At 39.5% G+C, this 27,153-nt stretch overlaps 1 long non-coding RNA gene across 1 annotated transcript in view; it reads right to left on the bottom strand.

Annotated features, from left to right (window-relative positions):
* Nucleotides 1-68: 68 nt before the first annotated feature.
* Nucleotides 69-27,153, bottom strand: part of LOC102152083 — an 84,987-nt gene continuing 57,902 nt past the window's right edge. The window contains exons 2-3 of the long non-coding RNA XR_005361304.1: nucleotides 8,834-9,098; nucleotides 69-2,877 (exon numbers count right to left, since the gene is read on the bottom strand). This is a non-coding gene — a long non-coding RNA (uncharacterized LOC102152083). The remainder of the gene's footprint in view (nucleotides 2,878-8,833; nucleotides 9,099-27,153) is intronic.

The following is a 27,153-nucleotide window of genomic DNA, read 5'->3' as shown; positions in this document are numbered from 1 at the left end:
TACTACAGTTATTGTTTAAAATAGCTCAGTGTTTCTTTAGTTAAAAGGCAGGAACAAAGTCATTCAAAGAGTAGAGAAAATATTTTTATTTTTATTTTTGGAAGGTTTATTTGTTTGATTCCTCAAAGTAAAAATGCCCCAAATTCCCACACAAGCAGAAACATAGTTAAGCTGCATGGTTCTGTCTTGAGTATGCAAATATCACAGCCCAGTCTTATGTCAGCTTGAAAGATAATGTCATGCAGAAAATTAAGACCATCTGATGAAATCATGTTATGAAATGTGGCTTGAGAGAGCAGCTTTTTGTGTGTTAAGATTTGATATATTTTCACACCAAAACTCAAATGAACAGGCAAAGGAGCCTCAATTAATGCAAAATTTGAAAATTTCAGACAAATTTATAAGGTGTTTACTGAGGAGAAAAGGGGGGGGGGGACGTCTTAAATACTGTCTTCTGGTAACAGCCTTGATTTGATGTTCTGTGTCTAAGGAACCGAATGCCTCAGCTTTTCATTTAGAGTTTTGAATTTAATCTGATGGCAGTTTGGATATAATAATGATGCATTTATTGTTAATTTCCTTAAAGCCTTGCCATCTAACAATGTAGACCATTATCACCCCAAATACTTTCTGTGTTTGTAGGGATTTCCATATTCCACAATGCACAGAAGCCGACTCCAAAGCAAGGCTGAAGAGGAATATATGAGAAGTAAGAATATATTTCCTTAGTAACTAGCTGGTCTTTTTTTCATCTCTGCAGACCTGTTTTCCAGAAGATGGGAAGGAGACTTGACAGGACTTTATTGGTTCATAAATTAACTTGGTAGATTTACAATCATTACTTGGAATGCCAGGAACTCTTTTTAGGAACTTATTTTTGAGAGAGAGAGAGAGAGAGAGAGAGAAAGAGAGAGAGAAGAAAAAAAAAAAAAACATGTTTAACTCAGAATATGAAACTGGCACTGCAGTTGGCCTAGAAGAAGATGTGTTCATTTGTTTTAAACCTATGGTCCTGATCTCACCTGCCACTGACATGGTTATTTTTGGCTGAAGGGAATATTTAAACAGATATTCACAATTACGTTTTCTTTCCAGGGTAAATGCATAAACAATGAACCGTCATGAGCCATGTGATCACCGAGATGTAGTCAAATTTGTTGGCTTCTCTAAGAGACTATGATGAAGTAGAGAAAGGTCAAATGGACACCATGCCAGAGTCTAAATGTCCATTGTTTCCTGCTAACAAGCGAGTCCAGGCCAGGAGTGAAGAAAGATAGGTTAATATCTGGGTGACCTTCTCCTCCCAACTCCCTCCCAAAGCCAACTTGTGGAGATAAATGGCCCCATCCTGAGGGGACCTCTGGGCTCAGGGTTCATGGGAGAGTTATTCTCCTAAGTGCATAAATGAAGGAGATTCTACATTGACAAGAGGTGGGCAGAAATTCTGACCCATGTCTATTGGATCAAAACTCTCTCCTTATCTTATTTCATCCATGCCCAGAAGAAAACTACGTGGAGGTCTCCAGCCCTCTCAGAAGAATGGATACAGGAGGGCAACTATTTAAACTCAGTGCCCCACGCTCTGTGGAAAAACGTAGGCTGCTAATGAAGGAATTGTTCATTTGGCCAAAGCAAACTTGAGCCCTATATTTTGCTGTGATCCGGGCAAGCAAATCAAAAAAATAATTTTTTTTTTCCAAATAAGATGGGCTAATTATAGAAGGCAGAAAGTAGGTAAAATAGCTCCTTGTTCAGAAGCATCCACATATTTTCCTGAGATGAAGAGCAAATATTTTGTTTAAATAGCAAGCAATTTTCTATAAAAGTGCTACTGCTTGGAAATGCTCTTTATGATTTATTGCTGCCTTTTAACCTGAAAAAAATATTAATAACTGAGGAACCCTTGTTGGTATCTTTATTATGCTTAAACCCAAATAACCATAATATTATAACTGGTGTGGTCACATTGAATATTTTTCTTTCATGAATGCAGCATGGGCTTATTAAGAGGGACCAGAAAATGAAACCGGAGGCGACCTTCCAGGCCTTGGCTTTGTGGCACTACCGAAGCAGTAAAAAGGCAGCTAACTTTTAGAAGAAGGTGGGCTGAGGCCACGCAGAGACTCTCCCCACATTTTCCCCATTTTCTACCAGATAGAGCACTTTCTCTGCGTATGGGTTCATGTCATCATTCAGCTGTTTCTTCTGGCAAAGCCAGAATCCAGAACAGAATCTCAGTGAAAGCGAAACCAATAAATTAGATCTCTTTGTGAGCAATTTGCCGTTAGTTCTATTCTCCTTGCCTATTAAGATTCTTTATTTACTTCACCAAGAGATTTCTGCTGACAAGTCCATCCATTTACCACCAGCCTAGATAACATGATAATAAACAAAATGTCAAAAAATGTATTCGGGAGACCTTCCCATTCCCACCCCCCTTTCCCTTCTCCTTTATTGTCAAGCTGGTATATTAAAAAAAAAAAAAAATCACTGGAGCTGAAAAGTTTAAAACGGACACGGTGGCAAGGGCTTTTGGTTCAGCCGATTAATTGTATTTTACGGTGTTTATGTATTATATATTTATAATTATATATTTATGCACATGCACACATAAATATCACACCCAGAGCTGGGACGCTCAGAAGAGCAAGCATCTTTCAGCTCCTGCTGCTTCTGTTCCTGATCTGATTTGGCCAATAATCACGTCTCCAGAATGGGGAGGTGGAATGGAGGCGTACTGGGGGAAAGGAAATTTTCCATTTGATGCTTATGGATGATTCCCAGAGGAATCCTTTGTTTCCGAGGATCTTTCGAGTCCTTGGGGTGAAAGGCAAACGCTGAGCAGCTCCGTCTTGCACATAACTCCAAGGGAGACACCTATAATACGAACCAGAGATCCCCGAGGGCACCGTTATACATTTATTATAAAGCAAAGATTAAAACAATTTTATGGAAATTAAAGATAATATGGAACATTTGTCTCTCTCTCAGTCAAAGAGAAAGTTCAACAAACAGCTCCAGGCAGCTCCACGCGAGGTGATCGAGTGGCTGGGGCTAAGGGGCGCGCAGGGCAGGGGCAGGTGGGCCGCGTGGGTTTCTCAGCAGGGCACCTTGCGGGGCCTTGGCACCTGGGCTGAGGGAGAACCGACTCGCCTGCAGCATCAGCACAACGGGCCAGCCGAGGGGTACTTAGGTGGCTTGCCCTTCTGAAGTCTGTCTCAGCAGGACAGGGTACACACAGCCGGTGGGGACCAGGAGGGGTGCTCCGAGAGCTTTCTAGGTTTTGTCTGTGTTGGTGTGTGTGTGCGTGCATGCATGCACGTGCGTGTGTCTCTGCACACGCGTGGTTCTGTTCCTACTTGATTCACGTGCTCCCTAGGAAAAGAATGTACAAAAGCTGAAAATTTGCAAAAACTCCAAGCTGGTAGCATTTCCATTTTATATATAATAGAATCCTGTTACCAAAAATGTGGTTGTCAGAGGAGAGTAAAACATCTGTGTTAAGCAAGAGATACTCTACTTCATTTGCACACAGGGGTCTGATTTGACCTCCAGCACACCGAATTTATGGCAAAAGGAGTGCTTTTAAATTGAGTTTGTTTTATTTTGATCCTCTGTCTGGATATTTCTTTCATACCTCCCAGGCAGTAGCTCTCATGGGTAAGCTTATATTTTTGTTAAGAAAAAAAAAATGCAATTGGTGCTAATCTGGACTTCCATCATGGGCGTTCAAGCTTTCCAATGTTAATAACCACTCCCAAAGAAAGGATCATCAAAAGAGTTCAGACTACGTGGTTTTGCGGTCAAGGCAGTGAGCCATGTTCAGAAATGTCTGCTTTCCTCTCCTTGGTCCACTGCTGGATAACTATGTGACATTTATAAGTTAATTGTTTTCTTTCAGCCCGGATTTCTTCAGCTGTAGAAGGCTACTCTTTATTTACTTATTTAACATGGGTCTAGGGATGGCAATGATTTATGGAGTGAACTAGTTAAAGATATTGGGCTCTTGATCCCACTGACCTGGGCAGGAATCTTTCCTCATTACTCACTAGCTCTAAGACTTAGGACAGTTACCAAGTGTAACGTGTGTGTGCGTGTGCGCACGCGTGTGTGTATAATAGACGTAATGTCTATACATATACATTAGTTATTGCGAAGATTAACCGAGATAATGTATGTAAAGTATGTTAAGACAGTGACTGGCACATGGCACTCAATAAACATCCAGATTTTATAAATAATAATAATAGCTAAGTGTACTTAAGCCTCCACACAAATAATTAACTAAGGAGGAAGCATTATCATACAATTATTATTCATAAATAATAACAGCAACATTTATATACAGATTTTTATGAGCTCTCCCCAGCAATGAATTTTAATGCCAGATCACAAGCACCATACTTCACTTTTCATTTTAAACTATACGACTTTTTCATATAGTGGCATAATGTAGTACAGACGCTTGAAACACCTCCAATTTTAATTCTCCTCCTCCCCCACTGCCTCCCGCTTTGTGCTCTCTAATGAAAAGTAAAGGTTAAGGGCAATCTGTTGGAGGCTAAGGCTTACTAGACAGAGCAGGCCAGCTGATGGCGCAGGGCTCAGAGAGTGATGTGAACAGGAAAGGGGACACGGAGAAACTTATGAAACACACAGAAGGTGTCTGCACTTTCGTATTAAAAATACACTAGGGGAAAAAAACTCCGCACCAAAAATAGCAGAAAAAATATTTTCAAGCACTTCTCATTTGCTTCCTTTCGTCCTTCCAATAGGAACTATTTTCCTCCAAATGGATGGATGTGTTAGTTCAATAAATACAAAAGCCCTCTTGTTAGAATTCATTAAAAAAAAATAAATGTAAAAGAGACCTCCTTTATAATCACAAAAAGACACGGAAGCCAGGGGTTCCTGGCTAATAACACACATCAAGGAGCATTAAAGGGACAAGGCCTTCGTTTTTACCTAATAACGTCCACCCTGGAGTGTCATTGCTTAATTATGGTTTCTCAAACTTTAGGCAATAAAGGAATCTGAATTTATTTTCAAGCACATATTGATGTACAGCCAAACAATATAGTTGTTTCTTATCTATTAATGAGGTTAAGACCTGTGCCTTTAAAGAGGTCACAAATAAATTCTTGGGTGTACTTTGCCTTTTAAATATTTTGAATATATGAATTCATCGGGATTTGAGGATTAGGTAACTGCTGTCTACACAAAAAATCTGCAAAATTTTTCATTACTTTTTTATTAGTTGGCAGCAAATACTCTAACTGAACTTTTATGAAGCTATAAACATAAAGGACCTTCTGATACTGGTATGATGATAATTCTAAATTTCCTCTTTGCAGCTGTGGTTGATCCCCTCTATTTGGTACAATCTATTTTTTTGTGACTTAACAGAAAAAAGTTGGCTCACTACCGTATTGCCTTCGAGCACTTTCTCGGGAAGTTCTTGAATTAAATCCACATGGAAACCCAATTCCCCTCTCCACCTTTCCCTTAAGGTAGTTATAAAATGTCAGTAGAAAGCAAAGCTGTTTATTTTACTTAGGGTTGGATTCTGTTAGTAAATGAGTTTCTGGTGGGGCTTATGTGCAAACCACATCTTTCAATCAGATTCTTTACATTACTAAATGTGTATTAAATTGTGCCATAAATATTAATTTAAAATTCAGAAGTTCAGATTTCACCTAAATCCAAGTGAATAACCAGAGAGACAAACTGTTTAACAAGTTCTAGATTCATATTCTAGCTCTACTAGCAAAACACTACTTGACTTCGGGATGTAGTGAGACAGAGGGACAACTGTGCAGCCTTCCCAGTGGGCAGATTTCCCACCCGGCAGAGATCTATCTGTGAGCCGACTCCTCCATGGCAGCTTAGAGATCTCCGCAAAGACAGTGTGGCATCCTGGCAGGGGCGACGGCTCTCCTCCTGGCACCCTGGAGATTGTATGCACTAAGGCAGGCCCTGGCTGCCCAGCCATGTCTAATGCTTCACGGGTTGGAACAGTGTTCAAATATGATGGAACAAGCCAGTGGCCTGGGAGGTGCCAGGAAAAGAAGATGCTGGCAGGTTGATTCATCCAAGATAATATATTTTCTCTGCACTGGACGTTAGGGGGTATCTCTTAGGAAACGGAGCTCTGTTTTTCTGGGGCCTGATAGGCAAGAGGCCCTCACTGGACCCTTAGTGGCTCCATCCAGCTCTCCCCAGCTAGTATCTTTGAAAGAGTATTGCACGAAGCTCCATAGACAGCAAGGTGTTGCTAATAGTTCATGTGTAGGTAAAACATGAAGACAAAGACTTCTGTTGCCTTGTCCTCATCATGTGACTTGGCGTAACTCTGGAGGTGTTTGACCATTTCTCCTACTAAATTCAAGGTAGTTTAAGAAAGGAACAGTGACATCAGAAGAAACTGAGGATGGGTGGTAGAGACCACCTACTCCCCTTTCTTTTTTTTCCTCATTTTCCTGCAGGCCTGAGCCTGTTCTCCCTACATGGAGCTGTAAGTGGCTAGCTTTTGTTTCGGGACTTTGAGGCGTCAATGTATAAATTCCCTAATTAAAGAGATACAGGATAGTTTTTGCTACCTGTATTCCTGTCCTGCTTAAATTTAAAAATTCTCAAGGCCACAATATGGTACTCAGTGGTCCTCCATCTTTTCTTTTGGGAAAACCCATTTAATTTTGTTACAGAGTCTCATGATCCTCCATATATGTGCTTTAAAATCTGTATTATTAGTCACATCCACCTCTGTAGATCTTTGAAAATACATTGAAAGATAATAAATGTATCTGTATGAAATATAATACTATTTGAGATAATCCTTGGTTTTAGCCTCTCTGATATTAATTCTGCTGTCTCCCAGGAGCCTGGAGCCCACGTATTGGCAACCACTGAACTCCCTGAATGGAGGTGGCTGCGAGACGGCATTTGCTATGGTCTTAAGTGCGACAATATTAACTGAATGGATCTTTTGGTATTGTCTGGGATCTACTTGCTAGCATCATCCTGGTCCCTCACTACACAAAAAACGAGGCCTGCCTGGATTAGAAGATAAACCTCAGATGACAGCAAACGTGTAACGGATCAACATGCCTCCCGACTACATGGGTAACTCTATCTTCTTTGTGTCATTAGCTTGTAGGTTTGTGGTGTTTTTTACGCTAATTATATGACCACTCAAGGAAAAAAAAAAAAAAAAGAGGACTAAGAGGAGAAAGGTAAAAAATAGGCCATAGAGAAGTAGAACTCTCTTTAGTTTTCTTCCTATGTAGTGCTCCAAGGCTTAGGTTTGAATGATGCATTTGACTCAAACAGTAAAAATCTATAAAATGTAGCAGAAGAGGAGTAGAAGGTAGTGGTGGGAGAATGGGCTTTGGAGTCATATGTGGGCTTAAATAAATATTTCAATACTTACCCCAGCTATATGAGCTTGGGCAAGTAACTCAGACTCTCTCCAAGTCTAGGTTTTATCATCCCTAAAGGAGCAATAATATTTATACCTATAAGTTAGTGATTATTAAATAATAAAATTATGTAAAGGCTTAGCACAATTGCTGGTGCATAGTAGCACTCAAAAATTATAGGAACAGTTGTAAGTACCTTGTGACAGGCTGGAAGAAAGAGGTTCCAGGGAATAATATTTAGAGTTTAATTTCTTTTGGCCATTTCTCCTTAAAATCAGTTGGCTCTGTCCACCGCGCAGGGTTCTCAGTGGCGGTCAGGTTTAAGCGCTCAGGGGTGCTGGTCAGGACACGGGGACAAAGAGGAAGACGGCAGGGCTCTGAGCAGCCTGGCCCATGAGTCTGTAGCTCAGGGAACACAGTGAGTGGTAGGGGACGGTGGCCACACTGCGAGGACAGGGGAAAGCAAAGCAAAACACAAGAGAAGGAAGAAAACAGGTATTGACAAACCAACTGAAGGACATTTAGTAAGCCGACGAAAAGCCTGGAATCACTGTAGCAGGGCATTAAGTTGAAAAGGCCCAGAAGCCTGTGGACCTGCAGCTGAGTTGACATCAGCCAAGTGTCTAGTACCTGAACTGTCCCTGGGAGCTGGGGCAGAGACAGCGTGCCTTCCCGTCAGGCCTTCTGTTTTCATGGAGCTCTGGCATCACCACTGAATGAAAGAGAAACCCCTACTACTGGTAATAATAATGATAACTAATATTAGTTGGGTTCTTGCCATGTGACAGGCTTGCGGACATGCGTTAGTTCATTAAACCTTCATGACACTTCTACGAAACAGGTAATATTTATTATTGCCACCTACACACAAGAGGTCTGCGGCTCACGGAGATTGTATGATTAGTTCATTGTAATGCAGGGAGTAAAGGGCAATGCTTAGACAAGCCCCAATCCTTCTCACCCCTCAACCTGAGTCCCTAATGGGGTTGCTATGTATGGCTGCACAGGTTGTGCACTGCACAGTTCCTGGTGTTGGCTTTCATTCAGAATATCCCGTGAGTAGGGCAGCTCTGGAGCTGCGTCTCTGGACAGAGGTCTCAGTTCTTAATCACTACTCTGTAACTCAAATTGAATGCCTCTAAGCTCTCCCTTGAAATGACCAAGTAAAGCTTTATGTCCTGACTTAATGTCTTCAATTAGAAGGGGGCTCCTTGGCCTTATCTTCTCTTCCGTACTTTTCACAAAAACGGCAATTCATGTCTATAAATGCGTTTCAAATGTAGGCAATAGTTAAAAGAGTCAAGATCGCTACCAACGATCCTGCTCAAGATAAATTCATGTCAATCAAATAAAGAAATTCTAGACTCTGCTAGTCTAAGCCAGAATCACTTCTAAAGTTTGAACTCCTGCATTACCTTAAGGTGGAAGGAAGAGATTTTTTTTTTCACTGAATCCTTTCTGTTGAGGACCACCATCACCAAATTGACAGACAGGCTGCATGATCACCGTCCAAACTGCTGTGATCGGTGAACACGAAGAGTGTCCAATGTTGGCTGTCCATCCAGGTAAATGAAATGTGGCATCAGAGTAAAACAAGATTAGTCTTTTCTAAATCCTGAAGACAGAAGGGTTGGTTGCACGTGGAAGGCCAGGTTCAGATTTCAAGGATCTAGCTGAAGTCTAGAAACATTAAAAAAGTCAAAACTGTATTATACAGCCAAAACTCAAGGCAGGTAGAAGCGAGACGGTGCCGTGGCAGAGTCACGGATGGAAAAATCAGACCGGGGAACAGAAGCACTAGCTATTTCCCTATGAGACAAGAGGAATCTAGAAGAGAACCAATTTCTTAGTTGGCCAGCTCCCCTCTCATCATTGCCATTATTGTGTTTAGGATTACTGCTGCTCCTTGATTCATCAACATTCACTGGCAGAAATGACTCAGGCTTTTTTGGACTTATTAAATATGGGGAGCAGTGAGCTTTCTGCCAGCATCTTTCCTGAATTTTTTTTTCTTTCCCGTAATGGCTTCCTCTTCTATCAGCCTATCCTGCATTTGCTTTGCCCCTTTCCCTGTTACAGCTCACATGGCCTTTCTTTACACATGTGTGTCACCAGCTTCTCAAACTCCACTGTATTCCTTTCCTCCCCAAATTGTAGAGACCATTATTTTCCCATTAGAGCAGAACACCAGGAACTGAGAACGGTTTAGTATTCCAAGATTCCATAAACAGCCCAAGTGATTGCTCAGTTTTACACGACCTCCACACATCATTTTAGCAAATGGAGATGCATTAAGTTGTTCCAACAGGTGTATGATTATAAAAAGAATGTCAAATTTTTGTGGAAATTAATATTGGAGTATGGGTTCTATTATTACTGCTTAGCAGCAAATGGTTTAAGTAGTATAATAATATAGCAGGCTCTGGGAGCCAATTAATCCATTAGAGAAAAATTCCATTTATTTTAAAAAAAAAGTGATTTTAGCTTGAAAGAGGAATTGGAGACAACAATTCTAAGTGGAATTCATCTTAGCAAATCGTACACTGTTTTGTGGATAATGCGAAATCCAGGTGTGGAAGGCAAAGAAAGGGCATCAAGGAGGCACAATTGCTATTTTTAATACAACGTGCTTTTGAGGGGTATACTAAAACTTTTTATCACGGACACAAATTATTTTGGCATCTTATTGGCAGCCACAATTGGACAAAACATGGAAGTATGTACATGCAACACGAGCTCTTGGCTTCGTTTCTTCATCCCTACATATTTCAGGGTTTTATTTATGGCTAACTTGAAGCTGGATGTCAAATCTGGGCCCCTCGGAACAAAATCTTAATAATTAACTGGCAAAACTGAACATGATCACTTCTGACACACCTACACTGGTAATTACTGCTTTGAGGCCATTTACTAATGAAATTAATGTATTCATTGCCCTAACAAATTAGCATAACTCATACATAATACCCCACATTTCAAGACCTCACTAGAAAAACAACACTTAATACTGCAGAATGAGGTGGCAAGGGCATTACATGGAGACAGTATTCACTGAATTACTACATGGAAAAAACCACAATAGCTAAGTGTTCGTCGCAATGCAAAATGTAAACACAATGTGGGTATTAAAGCCATTAATAGTGTAGTCAAGAGTGTACAATTGATGATTATCTTTGCACTTCAAATAAGCAGATATCACAATAGCAGTAACCATGGAATCTAATTAACTGGCTACTTTTAGAGCTACAAAGTAGGAAAAGAATGCTCCGCAGACTCTTCTTCCCCACCGCTCTGAGAAAGAATATTGTTCAGCTGTTGCCACTTCTCTGCATTTCTTACTAAATGAACTCAATCGCACGCTAATTAAATCCTGCCTCCTACCCCAGCAGCAAGAGGGTTAAAAAACAGAATGTAAACATTTTCACTATGTACGTGTTATTCTTAAAGGGTGAAATGTGAAAATGATCCTTGTATAGGCCTAATGCTTTAGTGTAAGAGGTGATTTTGCTTTTATTCTCTACATGCTTTTCACTTTAAATGACAGAGATAATTATAAGTCCAATAGGATAGTAAGAAAACAAACCAAGAAAAAAAAAAAAAGGATACAAGTCTCTAAACTATATATATATATATTTTTTTTTTTTGACAAATTACAACCTGAAGACATCTTCCCCAGCATACAAGTGCCATGAAAGGTGGTGGTGTTTTCATTACCCCTGTCCTAGACCCACTTTAAGAGACTTGTATCCTGAAATAATCATCTGCTCGACTGGGGTGGTGTTTGCAGGTACCCCATACATCCACACACACATTGAGAATCAGCAGTCAGTCCTTGGAAAGTTGAGGTTTGGATTTGACTTCTGTTTGATGAAACAATGATGCTTCTTACAAAAAGACTTGCATCAACAGCGTCCTTCAATTCACAAGAGTTAGCCTTTACTCAGAACATAGAAATACGTATTTCATCACAACTCAGGATGTAATACCTGGGAGCACTCCTGGGACAGATTACAATTGAAGGCTAAAATCTTTACGGATGGAAGGAAACTTGGGGATCCTATCATTCAGGTTCCTCACTTTGTAAATAAGGAAAGAAACAGTTTGAGCCTTTAAGCAACTTGTTCAAGGTATCACAGTTACTAGGTTCTCAGCTGCAGGCTGGGTTTTCTGACTTCAGTTCCAGAGCTCCTTTCACCACACTGATGAGGAAGTGAATGCACGAATTCTAAGGAAAGAAATTGTAGGTGTCCTCTTGCATCACTTAATGGGAAAATTAACTGATAAGTGTATCTCAGAATCAGGGACTTTTGCAGTTTCGTTTGTTTTTGCATTGCAGAGACCAAGCCTTAAGGTTGCTCACAGATTCTTATGAAAATGAAATCAAACAGAAATAGAACAAAGACTAAAGTGGTGAGAGTACTATATTTCTGTTACACCCGCTACATGATTGTCATTTGGTCTGTGGACTGGTTTCTATTATTTCATTGGCGCACAAGAGGTCTTGTGCTTTTGTAATTTGCACAGTTCTCGCTGAGCATGTCTAGGTTCTAGTACGGCGTGTCTATGCCTACTCCTTTCACCCTTGATTCCTTCCTTTTTCCTCCCTCCCTCCCTCCTTCCTTCCCTCCTTCCTTCCTGCCATCCATCCACTGTCCATCGTCCACACCTCACTGAATATCCCACAAAACTGGCCAGATCAGTGACTGCCAGTGATAAAAACTTCAGCTTGTCATCCTGCACCAATGACTCCCCTTATTTGCAGCACACGTTGGCTACATGGAGATTGTCAGAGGTTCAGAGCTGAGCGGAGCCATAGCTAACTCTGTGTTCTCTCTGTTCCCTTCTGAGGCCAAAAGGAAAGATATTAATAAGGCGACATGACAAACACTAAAAGGCATGTTTAGCTATGCATCTAGGTCCTTGAGTGGTAAAGGCAGCATTTACAGGAGACAAGTGAGGAAGGCCTTGAGACAGATAGGAAAACTTGAGCATAACAAATGTGCTTTTTTATGTATAGAATATGGACTTGAACCAAATGAAATGTTGGCTAAAGCTCAGTTCTAAGAATATTTTGATACTCTAAGAATATTTTGGGTTTAGTCAATGTACAAAACATATAGATTTGATACTAGTTGAAGCTTATAGCCAATACTACTATTAATTTCAAAACAACAGTAGTAATAGCTACCAGAGTTTTGAGTAATTATATATGCTGGCAGTATATGCTTAGAATTTTACTATCTCATATAATCCTCAAAGAACACTATGAGGTAGGCTTTAGTTTTAGAATTAGACTCATTTTAACCCTCTGAGGGTCAGAAGGTTTTATTATGATGATGACTACTATTATTATCAGAACAGGAATAAACATTTTCTACGTTTCTTATGTGATAAGCCCTACTCTACAAATTGCCGCTTAATCTTATGTGATCTTCACAACAATCCAAGAAACTAGGTATGATGATCCTCATTTTACAAAAAGAATTAAGGAACAGAGAGGTTAAGTAATTAAAGGGCACACATATGGTAAGTAGTGAAGCCAAGTGAACCCTATAAGCCTGACTCTCTGGTTCACACTTCTAACCATGATATTCACTACCCCCAAAACAACTTGCTCACATAATACAGAGAAAAGCCAAGATTTGGAGGCAAGTCTGTGAGGTATCACATCTCTCTCTTTTCTGTTTGTTTACACACCAAGTCTGTTCTGCTTCAAAGCCTATGGCTTCCCCTCTATCCAGAGTTCTGTGTCCCTGACTCGCCCCGAGTTCATTTTGCGGCCCTGAACGGAGGCAGCTCCTTCTCAGAGAGGCCTTCTTGGAACACCTGATCTAAGTATGTTGCCCAGATATTCCACATTACACTAACTTATCTCCTTGGTGGCAATTATTTATCACTCTAGATATTAGGTCATCATATATTTACTTGTTTGCTGATGGTTTATTACCTGACTCCTTGTCTCTTAGCTCCATGAAGGCAAGCACTTGACCTAGTCTCTTGACCAGTGTACATCGGGACTTCTATTAATGCTTTGCAGAGAGTAGGTGCTCAAAAGTACTTGTTGAGTGAGAAAATAGGTGCATATATTTAGCCTCTGTGTTGTAACTATGACTCTCCCCGGTTTGCCAAATGACTTCTTGAGGGTATTTTATATAGTGGTGGAGGTGTAAACAATAACAAAACCAAAACCACTTTGCTTTAATGATGAGCAGGTTTTATTTTAGCATCATGGTTGGGTTCGCGTTCCTGCTATCAAAAGTTAAGAGAAGAAAGACACTAAGGACACAACCTTATACCCTACCTGTATGGGCATTCGTGCTGATTTTTTGGCCTTAAGTGGCTTTTTTCAGTCTACGGAGGCCTTCAAGAGTTGCACTGTAATTGGAATTTTCATTTTTCTCTAAGCTAATGGCACAATACTGTTTGGACAACAGCTACAGAACTGACCATCAGAAGGAGCACCTGTCACTTGGAAGTTTATTAAAGAAGAATCTGGAAAGTTGATCTCCTTGTCCTTAATTTCCATGACAATCAACTATTCTTTCATTAAAAAGAAAAAAAAAATGTGTCCCAGTTTTCTATTTCGAGTCTATGTGTCTATACCACATTGAGAGAACATAACTTCAGCTTGCATGTGGGACTGGGTAGGCGTGAAGATAAAATCAATCGAGAGTTTCTTCAATGTGGTTTGAGTTTGGGGCAGTGCCAGCGGATGGAGGCAGAGAGTGGCAGAGGAGGTGCCTTGACTAAACGTCATTTCTTCAGTCACATCCTAACTGTTTCCGGACTACAGGGATAGGCATAGGCAAGAACAGTTGGTAAGTAGGCTGAGGGGATAGGTTAGCAAGGGGATTTATGTTGTTTAAAAAAATGGTAAAACATAGACACTGCACCATCATTTTACAGTAGTTAAATATCACTGTGCAGGAGTTAAGGTCTGGGGAGATCTTTTATGTCAGGAATGGCCCTCCATTCCCTTATTCTTATTAAGTGCTTACTGCATGCTTAATAAGGTATGCTAGACATACCTTAACTCACTAAATCTTTAGGTCAGGTAATTCTCATTACCTGCATTTTATTGATGAGGAAATTGAAGCATGAAGGATTAAGTAACTTGCCAGGGCCACCTAGCAATTAAATGCCAGATTCAGGATTCAAACTCCAGGCTGACTGCTACCCAAATCCTGGCCTCCTAAGATCCTCTATTCTTTTTAGAAGGAATTTTCCTAGAGGATCTCAGGCAGGGTGAGTTCTTCATTAAAAAAGCCCCACGTTTTGAAGGCGGGGTGGAGGCAGGTAGAGGAATAAGCCATCTCCCTTTCCTCCAAACATGGCTGTCTGCAGCTCAGATAGATTTGGACAGAGGGGTAGAGAGAGTGATTTGTGTGTGTTTAAAAAATGGTCTATAAAATCATGCTGAGAGGGAAAAACAGAATTGAAAGAGAAACATAATTTTATGTGTTTCAAAACAGGGTGCAGAAATGGAAGGCAGGGGGACAAACCGCTCTTAATGCTCTAAAAATAAAAAAGATGGGATGAGGAGGAAATCCAGGACATTTCTGGAAAGTACGAGTCACTTTATGGCCATTTGAATCTACTATGGTTCAAATAATGACCTAGACATATAATGCCAAAGAGTAACGACCTAATGTTAATGTGACACAATAACTCCAAAAGGTGGATGGTGGGTCCCCTCCAGTGGCCCCACACTTGTAAAGGGCTGGGACTGTCTGTCTGTCATGGCACACACACATCCAGACATGCCCACATGTCCACTGAACTTAAATATTTGGTATTTAGGACAACGTCATAACAATGTCAAAGGACTGGGGCCCAGACTGTTGTCTAGGATCTGGAATTTTAACACCAGGGCTCTGGGAGCGATGCTCTCTGAGAATTCTTTGGTGGCCTTTACCTCTCAAGGCCTTAAGATCCTGTGCTTGCATGTGTGTGTAGTGAGGGAGGCCAAGGATGGGGGGCATCTTGCTTCAGGACCCACTTGAGCTTATCTCACCCCCTGCACGGGAGGGAAGGCTGGGCATGGCCAACCTCATGGAAAGGTGAGGGTGGGGACGCCCTCCGTGTCCTGCACCGTGTGCCTGGGGCTGCCCACACTTAGTGGTGTTTGCAGACCCCTGCGTCCCAGATTCACACTACAGCAGTGCTAAAACCCTGGTTGTCTCAAGAACTGTGGTCTCGTCAGGCCAGAGCCTCAAGGAATGCCACATCGTGGGGGTCAAGTGCTAAGAACCCAGGGACTGCCAAGGCCCCAGTTTGGTGGAACTTACGAGAAACATTACTAAGAGGCCATCAATCTTCCTCTGGAGACATGCTGGCCGCAGTACAGGGCTGCTGAGGGGGGTGAGCGCCGGGACAGCCAGCGCAGGGCCCAGGCCTCCCCCTGCAGCCCAGAGGGGAGCTGTGCCTGGAGAGGGAACTCTGGGTGACCTCAGGGAGCCACGCATGCGGCCTGGCCAGGGCCGCCCATGAGAATGTTCTCTGCTGTGTTTATAAACTTTACAAAGTTATGCTCACAGTTATATAACCCCTCTGTGGTGCCACGGTTAATGAAGTGCTGGGAGTCAGAAGACGAGCCACGCTGCTGTTTGGCCCGCGCTAGGCTTCCTGCAGAAGGGTTGAACTCAGTGCTCATGTGCTGGTGTGACACAGGATGCGACCCCTCTAGCGCCGGCCCCAGGTCAAGTCAGTCTTCTATTTCAGGAAACTCAGTTGAATTAATATGCAACCACCTTAAAGTCATTTCAAAGAAGGAATGCTAATGAGCGAAATTTGAGGCTGACTCCAAAAGCAGAGCAAGATTGCCCGGTAAAAAATAGCTATAATAATAATGTTGACTCAATAGTTTATCCTTGTTTTTATTTTCCGCGCATCAATCTGTAATACCAAATGTCCGTTTTTGAAAAATGCCACCATTCCATCTCCTCCTCCCACAGCTGCTGCATGCTTGCCTATTTAGAAAGAGCTCATCAGCCTTTTTCCGACAGCTTTCTAATTCTTTATCTCTGTAATAATGATCCAAATAAACAAAACTTGGCTGCTTCTCATCTTTACCTTCATCTCCCACCACACGTGCCTCCAGGCATACACATAGCGCCTAAGTGTTGCTTTGCCCCGAGGAAGCACTCAACAGATGTTGGTTGAATAAATGCAAGGAATCGGCACAACCATTTGCTGATAAAGCTCACTTTCACCTGAAGTAGGACCTGGAGGTTCAAGTCAATATTTAATTGAAGAACTAATAGTTGTGTTAAACCTAATGAATTGCTGTATCTACAAATGTCATAACGTTTCTCTCTTAAGAGATCACAAAGGGACTCCTATGGCCAAAGAAGTGCTTGGATCAGTAAACTATTTGGAGAACTATAAAAATCTTAGTGTCAGTTGGATGAATAAAACATTATATAAAGTAATAGATGGCTGTGGCCGTAGCCTTCCACTAAAAATATTCCATTTCATAAGCACATTCAGAGGGAAACAATATGATTGTGATATTCAAATACATTCAAGACGACAATATGTTCTTTTCCTTAGTTTTCTCAGAGGACGAAGTATTCACCAAAATCACTTGTTGGTGTACTTAAAATGCTGAAGTGATAATATTTAAAATATTTATATTATTTATTAAGATTTTTTTCAGAGGTAGTATTTTAAGAGTTTGAACCTCACGATTGTTTTTCTACCTAGATACGATAGCTTGAGGCAGATTCCTCAAAACAGAAAAAGGGAAATAAACCTTTATTTTTTTTTATAAGACATACAAGACTGGTTACAAGATGAATAAAACTCATAAAAGAAAATAAAACAACCAAATATCAAATTGAACAAGATAAGAATTATGATGTTATTTCACCTTTTATCATCTTAGATATGAAAATTTAAAAATCCTCCATTTTCCTTTGAAAGAAAAATAAGCATATAAAATGTCAACAAGGCTTCTCTTAAATTTTTAACAGACTCATAAAAAAGTAAACTGCAAAAAAACTTGAGAAACATTTTGCATATGATTTCCATAAAGTTGTTTCACTTCCGGAAAACTCAGAATAGTACTGCACATGTTCTGTACAGCACAGCGTGGGGAAGAGTGCCAATGAAGAGAATTGCAGATTTCAGAGTTCTTCTATCAAAAATAATGTGTTTTATATCTTTATAATTGAATATATCCTTAGATTTTCAAATCATAAGTCTTATGGAACCCACCACCACATCTTGCAAGAGAATGTGGCATGTTTCATAACATTTCATGTCCAATTTCCTCTAAAGGTATATCTGTGTTAACTTCTCTGGTGTTAAGGACTGTGGCTGGCCCATTAGTTTTCTGTATGAGGAGAAGTAGGGCTCACATCAGGATAAACAACGTTGTTTTCTCCTGGTATAAAACAATTAATCAAGAGGGAAAGGATCTCTTTAAATCAAATGTAAGAGGCTGGGGGGCATATCACTCTCTTCTAGAAAACTGGAGTAACCGGTTATCCTATTTAACCTATTCCTCAAAGCCTCTTCATGAAAATCTATTTCCATTTTACAGAGGAAAACAAAGAATAAACAAAGGCAAGTTACAAGCTTAAAAGCAAAATCAGGAAAAAAACAAAACAAAAAACACCACGCCAGGAAACACTAAACCTTTCCTCCCATTACCCACCCACCCCCAAATATCCTCACTACTCAGATTTAAATACATATTTCTTAGAAATATTTTGGTTGTCTTATGCCATTTCTATGTAAATGACTGAAATGATGATCATGTATTTTTGTAAATCTCATGTAATTCTCCATGATTTTAATAAGTGTGAAATATAATTAATCTACCTATGAGGAAATTTTTACATTTAGGAATAATTATCATAGTTCTTTCATCTGTGAGCAACTACTTTACTTCTGAGAAGTCCAACACAGGGTTCTTTCCTTGTGCAGAAAATGAGAATTTTGCTTTGGAAAGATGGGCCTCTCTTCTCCTCGCCCTGCCACCCATCCAGGCTCTGTTTATGGCCCATTATAACTGCAAGCTACCACCTCTCACAGATGTATCACCATCTTTTGGATGCCACAAGTGGGTGAGGATGAATCTATTCAGAGTTCTGAGGGGAGCTGGTGAGAGCAATTAAATGACTTATGCCCAGTTATGGGAAATAGTTAATTAGAAAAGTATAATTAGAAGGGCCACTGGGTGGCTCAGTGGTTGAGCTTCTGCTTCTGGCTCAGGGCATGATCCCTGCCTGGGGATCGAGTCCCACATCAGGCTCCCCATGGGGAGCCTGCTTCTCCCTCCGTCTATGTCTCTGTCTCTCTCCTTCTATGTCTCTCATGAATAAATAAAATAAAAAAAATTTTTTTTAAAAAGAAAAGTATAAGAATATAGTAGAGCCAAGAAATAGTGTACTTTGGTGGAAATTATGGCTATAGAAAAAAATGGAGGTCAAGAATAGAAAAACCTTAAAGTATATTCTTTAGTAAAAGAAGTATGGGACAGAAGTGGCTGTGTATGACTTGACTGGCTAACTGCCTAATGATGACCTCGAGTATTAACATTGTATGAACAATACTCACAGATTTAGCACATTAGCTATCCTGGACCAACAGCCAATTACTTACTCAGGGTACAATGTCTTTCATATGTGAACTCATGGGTTATAAATCATTTGTTTCCCATTAACAGAGCTCATCTTTGAACAAATCATGGCAAGACAAACAGCTGTGTTTCTTACCACAGAGGTACAGCTTTCAATCTAGGCCTTTCTTCCTGAACAGAATTCTATTAGAAAAAAATTTGTTTTTAGAGAGAAGACTACTTTAACAATTCCATGTACCAGAAAGATACATATAAAACATATTAGCATTTATCCTATTTTCCCCCTCATGCTAGCAGAAAGTAACAGAGTGAAAAGGACACACTGTAATATTTAAAAATCTGGTTCATATTTGATCATTGGTATCTTCTTTGCATTTATATGTGTCATTATATGGAAGCAGTCTCCAAGAGTCTTCTAGCTAACAAGCATGAAGAAGTAATCCCCTAAAAGTACCTTAGACATTGAGTCCACACTGGCATTCTGACTTGGGATGCTCTTTGAACTTTCAGAAACATTCAAGGCTCATGGTGTTAGACCATTATCCTGGAGAGAACCCACATACCGTGTAGCATGGCTAGGCCTGACAGAAAACAGGCAAATTAGTGTATTCTACAAGCATGACCTCCAAAAATAAAGCCAAGGTATGCTTGGAGGAGGAATGTGCAGAAATTGACACTTCTTTCTAACTCCATAACTACATAATGAGTCGGGCCTTAAGGCAAGTAAGAAAAAGGAGACCCTCACCTGAGATGAAGACATGGTAAGGGCACTTCCAAAGTAAGCTACATACGGGAGGCTTCAATGAAGGCGGGGGAACTACAAACATTCGCTGTAATAGGAGAGTACGATTTTTCTTCTTGGAGAAATGCATTTCCTTTATATCTTAAAGGAGAAGTTTGAATCATCCCACAGTTTTAAGGGAAGGGAGAAGAAATGGGTGGGAAATATCAGAAAGGGAGACAGAACGTAAAGACTGCTAACTCTGGGAAACGAACTAGGGGTGGTAGAAGGGGAGGAGGGCGGGGGGTGGGAGTGAATGGGTGACGGGCACTGGGTGTTATTCTGTATGTTAGTAAATTGAACACCAATAAAAAAAATATATTTATACAAAAAAAAAAAAAAAGGGGCATACAAAATCTACCTTTTTTTTTTTTTTTTTTTCAGAAATTGAACAAGGTACAGAGATGAATGCTGCAAAACATCATGGATCTTGTAAACCACCTGTTTGTTTTGTCGGTATCTTCAAGTCATAATTGCTGTTACAATTTACTTTTCTGCTGATCCTTAGAAATAAAATGTATTTTTTGGACAGTATTTCTATATAAATATCACTACCTATTATTTGATTACAGCTTTTAAATGGGCTAATTAAGAATTTTGAATAAATTATAACTATATTTTGTTTTGACATCTGTAAATCCATCCATCCATCCATAAACGAAGGCCAAACAAGTTACTCCTGAACGTTGTCATTATCTTAGGGCTTTCTGTAAGACCCCAGTAGGAAAGATCTTTCCCTCTAGAAATTCTATAGTATTAATCGTCTAAGTCTTTACCACTTTGAGGCCACAGTCTTCCATTGGTGTTATTTGTGTGCATGACTGGTGGCCACAAAAAACCATAAGCTTTCAGACGGCCTCTTTCTGAAGCTTTCTACAGTTTTCTGAAACCACAGAACAGCGATTAATAACGTGTGATGAGTGAATAAATAAATGTGGATACATTTTTCTTCTAAGGGATACCAGATTAGTCTCATAATTTCCTTTAGTGGAATTTAGTTTCAGGATAGTAAACTGAGGTTTTTAAAATTGATAGTAGCCCATATAACTGTAGCTAAAATAGAAAGATGTGGTATGATCAGGCTCCCTGCATGGAGCCTGCTTCTCCCTCTGCCTGTGTTTCTACCTCTCTCTCTCTCAATCTGTGCCTCTCATGAATAAAAAATAAAATCTTAAAAAAAAAAAAAGGGGGTGGTATGTCCAAAATCATCATTCCAAATATGAGGCACTTCCAAGCTATGTCAAATCTCACTGGTAATTTATTTTTTAGTTACCTTTTTATAACAACAGCAACAACATAAATGGAACCTAAATATCCAAAAATGAAAGAATTGTCAAGTAGATTAAGATGTGCTCATATAATTAAATATCTCACACCAATCAAAAATGCTCTCTTGAGGAATTTTTAATGATTTGTGGAGAAGTTTATATTATGCTCTGTGGAGGAAATAAAACAGGATATAAAATTGAATGTTGGGGCACCTGGGTGGCTCAGTTGGGCACTGACTCTGGATTTCCCATCAGGTCATGATCTTGGGGTCATGCAATCAAACCCCAAGTTAGGCTCCACACTCAGCATAGAGTCGGCTTGAAGATTCCTTCTCCCTCTTCCTCTGCCCATCCCCTGCCTCTCTCTCTCTTAAATAAATAAATCTTTAAAAAATAAAATAAAATTTAATATATAACTCAGTTTCGTAATAAAGAAAAAGGAGATTAGAAGGAAGAAGGGGGAATGCATAATTGAAATTTCTTTGTAGGACCATTTGGATGAGGTTTATTCTTCTCCATTTCTATAGTTTCTGAAATTTCAATAATAAGCATATGATAGTTTTATTGAAAAGTTATGAATTTGTACAGAAGAGGGTGAATTTGAATGCCAAAAAAGCAAAACAAACAAAAATGACCCCCACCCCAAAATCTGTTTTTATTAGGGAAACTCCAGAGGAGCTAAGATAGCAAATGTCAAAACCATACAGTACAGACATTATATAAAACTTAAGATATTAAAACTTTTTAGTTTTCTCTCTCAAAATTACTACCAAACATCTTCTAGTCTAAGAGGCATATTTTAGCATTCACATGAAAACGTTCTGAAATTAGAATGTTCTAAATTCCTTTTTCTTTTTTGTCACCCTAAAGCTGTTAATAGACCTTACAACACCCTCTTGTAAGAGACGTTTTATAGGATACCTGGGTGCCTCAGTGGTTGAGTGTCTGCCTTCGGCTTAGGTCATGATCCTGGCATCCTGGGATCGAGTCCCACATCGGGCTCCCCTTAGGGAATCTGCTTCTCCCTCTGCCTATGTCTCTGCCTCTCTCTCTCTCTGTCTTCTGATTCTCCCTCTGCCTCTCTCTCTGTGTCTCTCATGAATAAATCAATAAAATCTTTTTTAAAAAGATAGAGATGTTTTATAAATCTAAATTGCCAAATATAATTCTCAATTCTCTCTGTCCACCTGTCTGACGGACTTCCTTCCTTCCTTCTTCTCTCCCTCCTGCCCTCCTGCCTTCCTTCTTTCCTTCTGTGTAACATGATTGAAGATGCACTATGCACCATGCTTAGGGAAAGTACTACAGTATAACCATGACATGGTCCCTTTCCTCAAGTTGCTAACAACCTAGTGAGGACCAGACACCTAGGAAGAGGCTGTTTCAGTGAAGTGTGAGGAACACTGTGGTGGGGTAGATGGACATAGAGTGCTGTGGGGCACCGAGAAGGGCATCACTCCAGAACTAATTTCCCAGGGTGACATTGGAGCAGAGACCTGGCATATCCAGGGGAGAGGCAGTGAGGTGGAGAGTATTCCGAGTAAGCAGAGAGACAAACACACAGAGACAAACACACAGAGAGGGTAAGAGAGTCTGAGAGAGAAAAAGAAAGAGATGAGCAGTGATAGAAGCCCAGCAGAGACACAGAAAGCAAGGGCCGGGTGACCTGAGAGTAGTTGGGCCCGGCTGGGGTGTAGATTTTAAGCTGAAGAACATCAGCTTCCTCATGAGGGAAGCAAGCATCAGATTATGCTTGTGGCCTTAGGCCTTGCGTGCCACAGCTCCACAGTCAGAAGCTGACTCCTGAAGGATTGAAGCACAGAGTGAGAATTTTAAGTATGATGTGGTTTAGACACAGAGAGATTGTGATGAATCCTGGGGTGGACTCATTACATCTGTGATTATTATGTCTCTGATTGTACTTATGTCTTTAATTGTCATGCATCTCCTTTGATTTGTCACTTTTTCATCCTATTATTCCAACCCAGGGTGGGAATCCTGACTCAGTTTTCCAGGTCACTCCAACCATCTGTCTTCCAGGTCCAATGAGTCACTTCTTCCTCTGTCTTTCATCACTTCAGCTGTGAATGGAAAATGTGCAGCTTAATTTGCCTATGTCATGGTCATCCCCCTACCCTGGTGGCAGCATAATGCTCTACAGGAAAAAAGGTGTGGGCTCTGGACTTGGGCAGAATAGGCTGCAACTCTGCTCCACCATCTACTTCCTACGTGGCCTGGAACAAATTTATATCACTCATCAAATCTCAGTTTCCTCATCAGAATCAATACCGATCTCATATGAGGTTTGCCAGGACTGGATGAAAAATCTATATAAAATGCTTGGCCTGTGCTAGATGCTCATAGAGTCCTCTTCCTCCTGTGATTGATTTGTCTCCACGGTGTTTCCACAACTGGCAAAATATTTGCACATTAAGAACTAAAGGCATGGTTGCTAAATGAATGAAGATAATGTTTAATGGACTAAAATCACCCAAGTCAGATATTTGTCCTTCATTATTTTTTCGGACAAACATTTGTCTGATTTTATTTAAATTATTTTTAATAGTGGATCCTACGACACACCTCCCAAATCTATCTTCAGGATTGAAGGGCTTATTCCTCCATGCCCTTCCTCAGACAGCCCTCCACTGAAATTGCTTTGCTGCAGAGATCCAGCTTGCCCCAGGTCATGCCCATTGTCAGGGTCAGTCTGCATTCAATGCCTAATCCACCCAGAGGTAAAAGGGCAATGTCCTCCCCCAACTGTGACCATCCACCTAGTTCAGAGCTCTCAGGAGCCTGGCTGAGGCCTGGCTGGAGAGGCCATTACAGCCCAATCTCTCCTTCTACCCTCGTTCTACTTCCTTTCCCTCCCTTCCAAGTGCTGATTCCCTAGCAATCCTTGATAGATCCTCATCTCTGAGTGTGCTCACTCTCCATGCAAACATATCTGTGACACCTCTGAACTCGAAATCAACCATTTTCCTTTCGAAAATGCTTCTCAAAAGCCTTAGAATGCCATGTGTTATTTTTCAGTGACTGGCTATGTTTATTAAGCCTCCTGTACTGCAGGGCTGTGTCTATGAATGTTTCATGGTCGGCTCCTGTGAAGCCGCATTTTTTCAGCGAATCCCCCTACTCCCCAGTTCCCCAGGGACAAATAAAACTTGCCTCGCCAGAGTTGGAGGTAAGCAGACTCCAAGGGAACAGTTTCCTCCCATATTTTAAAATAGTATAATTTATAACATGAAATTAAAAACAACATAAATTAGTAATTCCATCCCAGCATTCCAATTTAATGAACTAGAGGTTTCATTGCATTATTGTTTTGTTCCACTGGACCAATCTTTTGGTGTACAACCAGAAAGTTCTTCTTTATTAATAAATAAGCACATAAAAAAATTAAAGGTGCCCTTTGTGCAATTATGTTGATGTCTCACAGGAGTGTAAATTCAATAATTTAAAATATTATTTTCTTCGCATATTCACAACCACACTAGATAAGAAAGTGAAATTTGTGTCTTTTTAGTTTAAACTCTTCTAAGTGCAGTGCGGCAAAGCAATAGCTCCCTAGTGGCACGTGAGAAGCACTTACCGGGAAAATTGTTATTGGATTACAGTTCTGGCAGCATAAAATGTGAGGAAAAAAAAAAAAAGAAGGACATCTCTGACATCCAAAAAGTGACCAAGGATCAGAGATGTGTGACACTTACATAAGATTCAAGGTCAATGCAAGACTTAAAAGGGACACCTGTAGTTTTAGTTGTAGTTCATTCATTACTATTTCACAATACTTCATCGACTGTAATTTGGATATGCAATAGATGCAAAAATCCTATTACAAATATTTTAGAATTCTGCAGACGTGGTAAAGGCATTTCCCTAAATGCTCATCCTTATCTAGACATCATGGTCTCATTAAAAGATCTTATTTGCCCCTGAAGAATGTAGGTCCATACATGGAATGTCGCTGCCATATGCAAGATTGATATTTTCTAGATTATTTTCTTAACCTTCTCTTGCCTGAACAGCTATAGTCTATAGCTTTCCTATTTGCTCTCACCAGCTCTTGTTCATAATTTGGGTTTTCTCCATTCAGACCACTTCAGCTTGTTCTATGCACCTTCAGACTATCTACTTTCACATATGCAGTAAGCTCTGTGAGGACAAAAATTCTATGAGTTTTTATTCCAAACTACACCATGGACACACAGCCTAGTTTCTGATCTACAGGGGTGCAGACTGCTGACTGCTGACTGGATGAATACATGGGTGAATATATGGTTTTTATCTTCATTTTTCAGAAGACTAATGTAATAAACTTACAACAGATTCTTTTAAATCTCAGAATATATGGACCACTCCCCCACCCCAACACATATCTACTACTTTCCTTGGGTAATTCTGTCATGAATTAAAACTAAAATTTTATCCTTTGATGAACTTTATATCTTTTCAATATTCAAAAATAATATAAACGCTTAAGAAAAGGATGCAAATGAACTTCCATATTTAGAATATGAGTGATTAGATATCTTAAACAATTATTCAGCTATAAAAAGTCTATATAAACATATGCTAAGTTTTTTTTAAATTTTTAACTGAGTAAGCAAGAAGGTAGAGGAAATCCTCAGGAAACAAATATAAGTGAATCCAGAACAGTAAGGGCTTTGGAACCCAAAATAAAAACAAGCAAAACCAAAATAACTTGAGAGGCAACTGTTATTCGTTGGGGATCTGAAAATCAGCCTTGATGAATCTGAGACAGGAAGCAAATTGTAGAGACCATCTAACTTGGGGATTCTGATAGGCCAACATCAGATAAAACCAAGATCATAAAGGTCTTCACTCATAGGGAATTGAGTGAAGGAGAATAAAACTTGTCTTAAAAGGGAGCAACAGAGGAACTTATGTCTGGGTGGAAGGAAAATTTTCTATTAACTCATAACCCAGCCTTCACTCAAGGTTGTAGCCTATATATTTACACTACCAAAAAAAAAAAAAAAATCAGATCCAAAAATTATGTCAAAAGATATTCTGATTTGGAAGGTCCAAATGGTAATAAATATCTTCTATAGAGGTAAGCCCCTTGAAACTAAGTCTCAAGACATTTCCCCAGATAAAATTCTATCAAACACAAAAACAGTACAAAATAAAATAAGGAAATTAATCTGAATATACTGGTAGCCACAATACATTGAAGTGAATGAAACACTTCAGTTAGAAGACAAATATTGGGAATAAAAGACAAATATTGGATGATATAAGTTTTAAAAAATCCTCATATATTCTATCTACAAGAAAAATATGTAAAATATAAGACTAAAATGCTTAAAATACGAGGTTAAAAAAGAAAAAAATACAAAATAGAATTAGTATATTGCAGTAATAAAGTAATTAAAATAATTCAAAATATACTTCACTACCAAGGGCATTACTAGATATTAAAAGGATCATTATGTAATTTGAAAAGATTTAATATATCTGGAAGATATCAAGTTCTAAATGTATTTATTACTATGAACACAGGCTAAGAGTATATAAATCAAAAATAGAAAGAACTGCATAAAGAAAATGAAAAAATGTGCTTTTATTGGGGGATATTTTAATACAAGTGTTTCAACTATTGCTAGACTTAGCAGATGAAAATTAATAAGAATATGATTTTGAAAACCACATATAGCAAACTAAAATACTTGTATAAAACAACATCTAACAATTGAATTTGAAAGCTGACCACCCACTAGACAGACCATAAATAAAGCAAGACTCAACAAAATTAAAAATATTTCTAAACAAATAATAAGTCAAGAAATAAATCATAATAGATATTAGAAAATACTTAGTACATAATAATAATAAAAGTACTAAATGTAATAGATATCAAAACTTGAGAAATGCAGCCAATGTGATCATTAGAGGAAAAATTATAGCCTTAAAAATGCTAACAATGAGAAAAACAAAAAGTTTCCGAATTAGTGAGCTATATATCTGAGTTTTAGAGTTAGAAAAAAAAGCACAAAATAAACGTTAAGAAAATGGAATAAATGAAAGAAGAAATAGATAAAAGAAAAAAATGAAATAGAGAACAATTTTAGA

This window comes from Canis lupus, chromosome 6 (assembly GCF_011100685.1).
Source record: "Canis lupus familiaris isolate Mischka breed German Shepherd chromosome 6, alternate assembly UU_Cfam_GSD_1.0, whole genome shotgun sequence".
NCBI classification, from domain to species: domain Eukaryota; kingdom Metazoa; phylum Chordata; class Mammalia; order Carnivora; family Canidae; genus Canis; species Canis lupus.
Note: the sequence above shows the minus strand (reverse complement) of the source record. Positions and strands in the feature narration are given on the sequence as shown.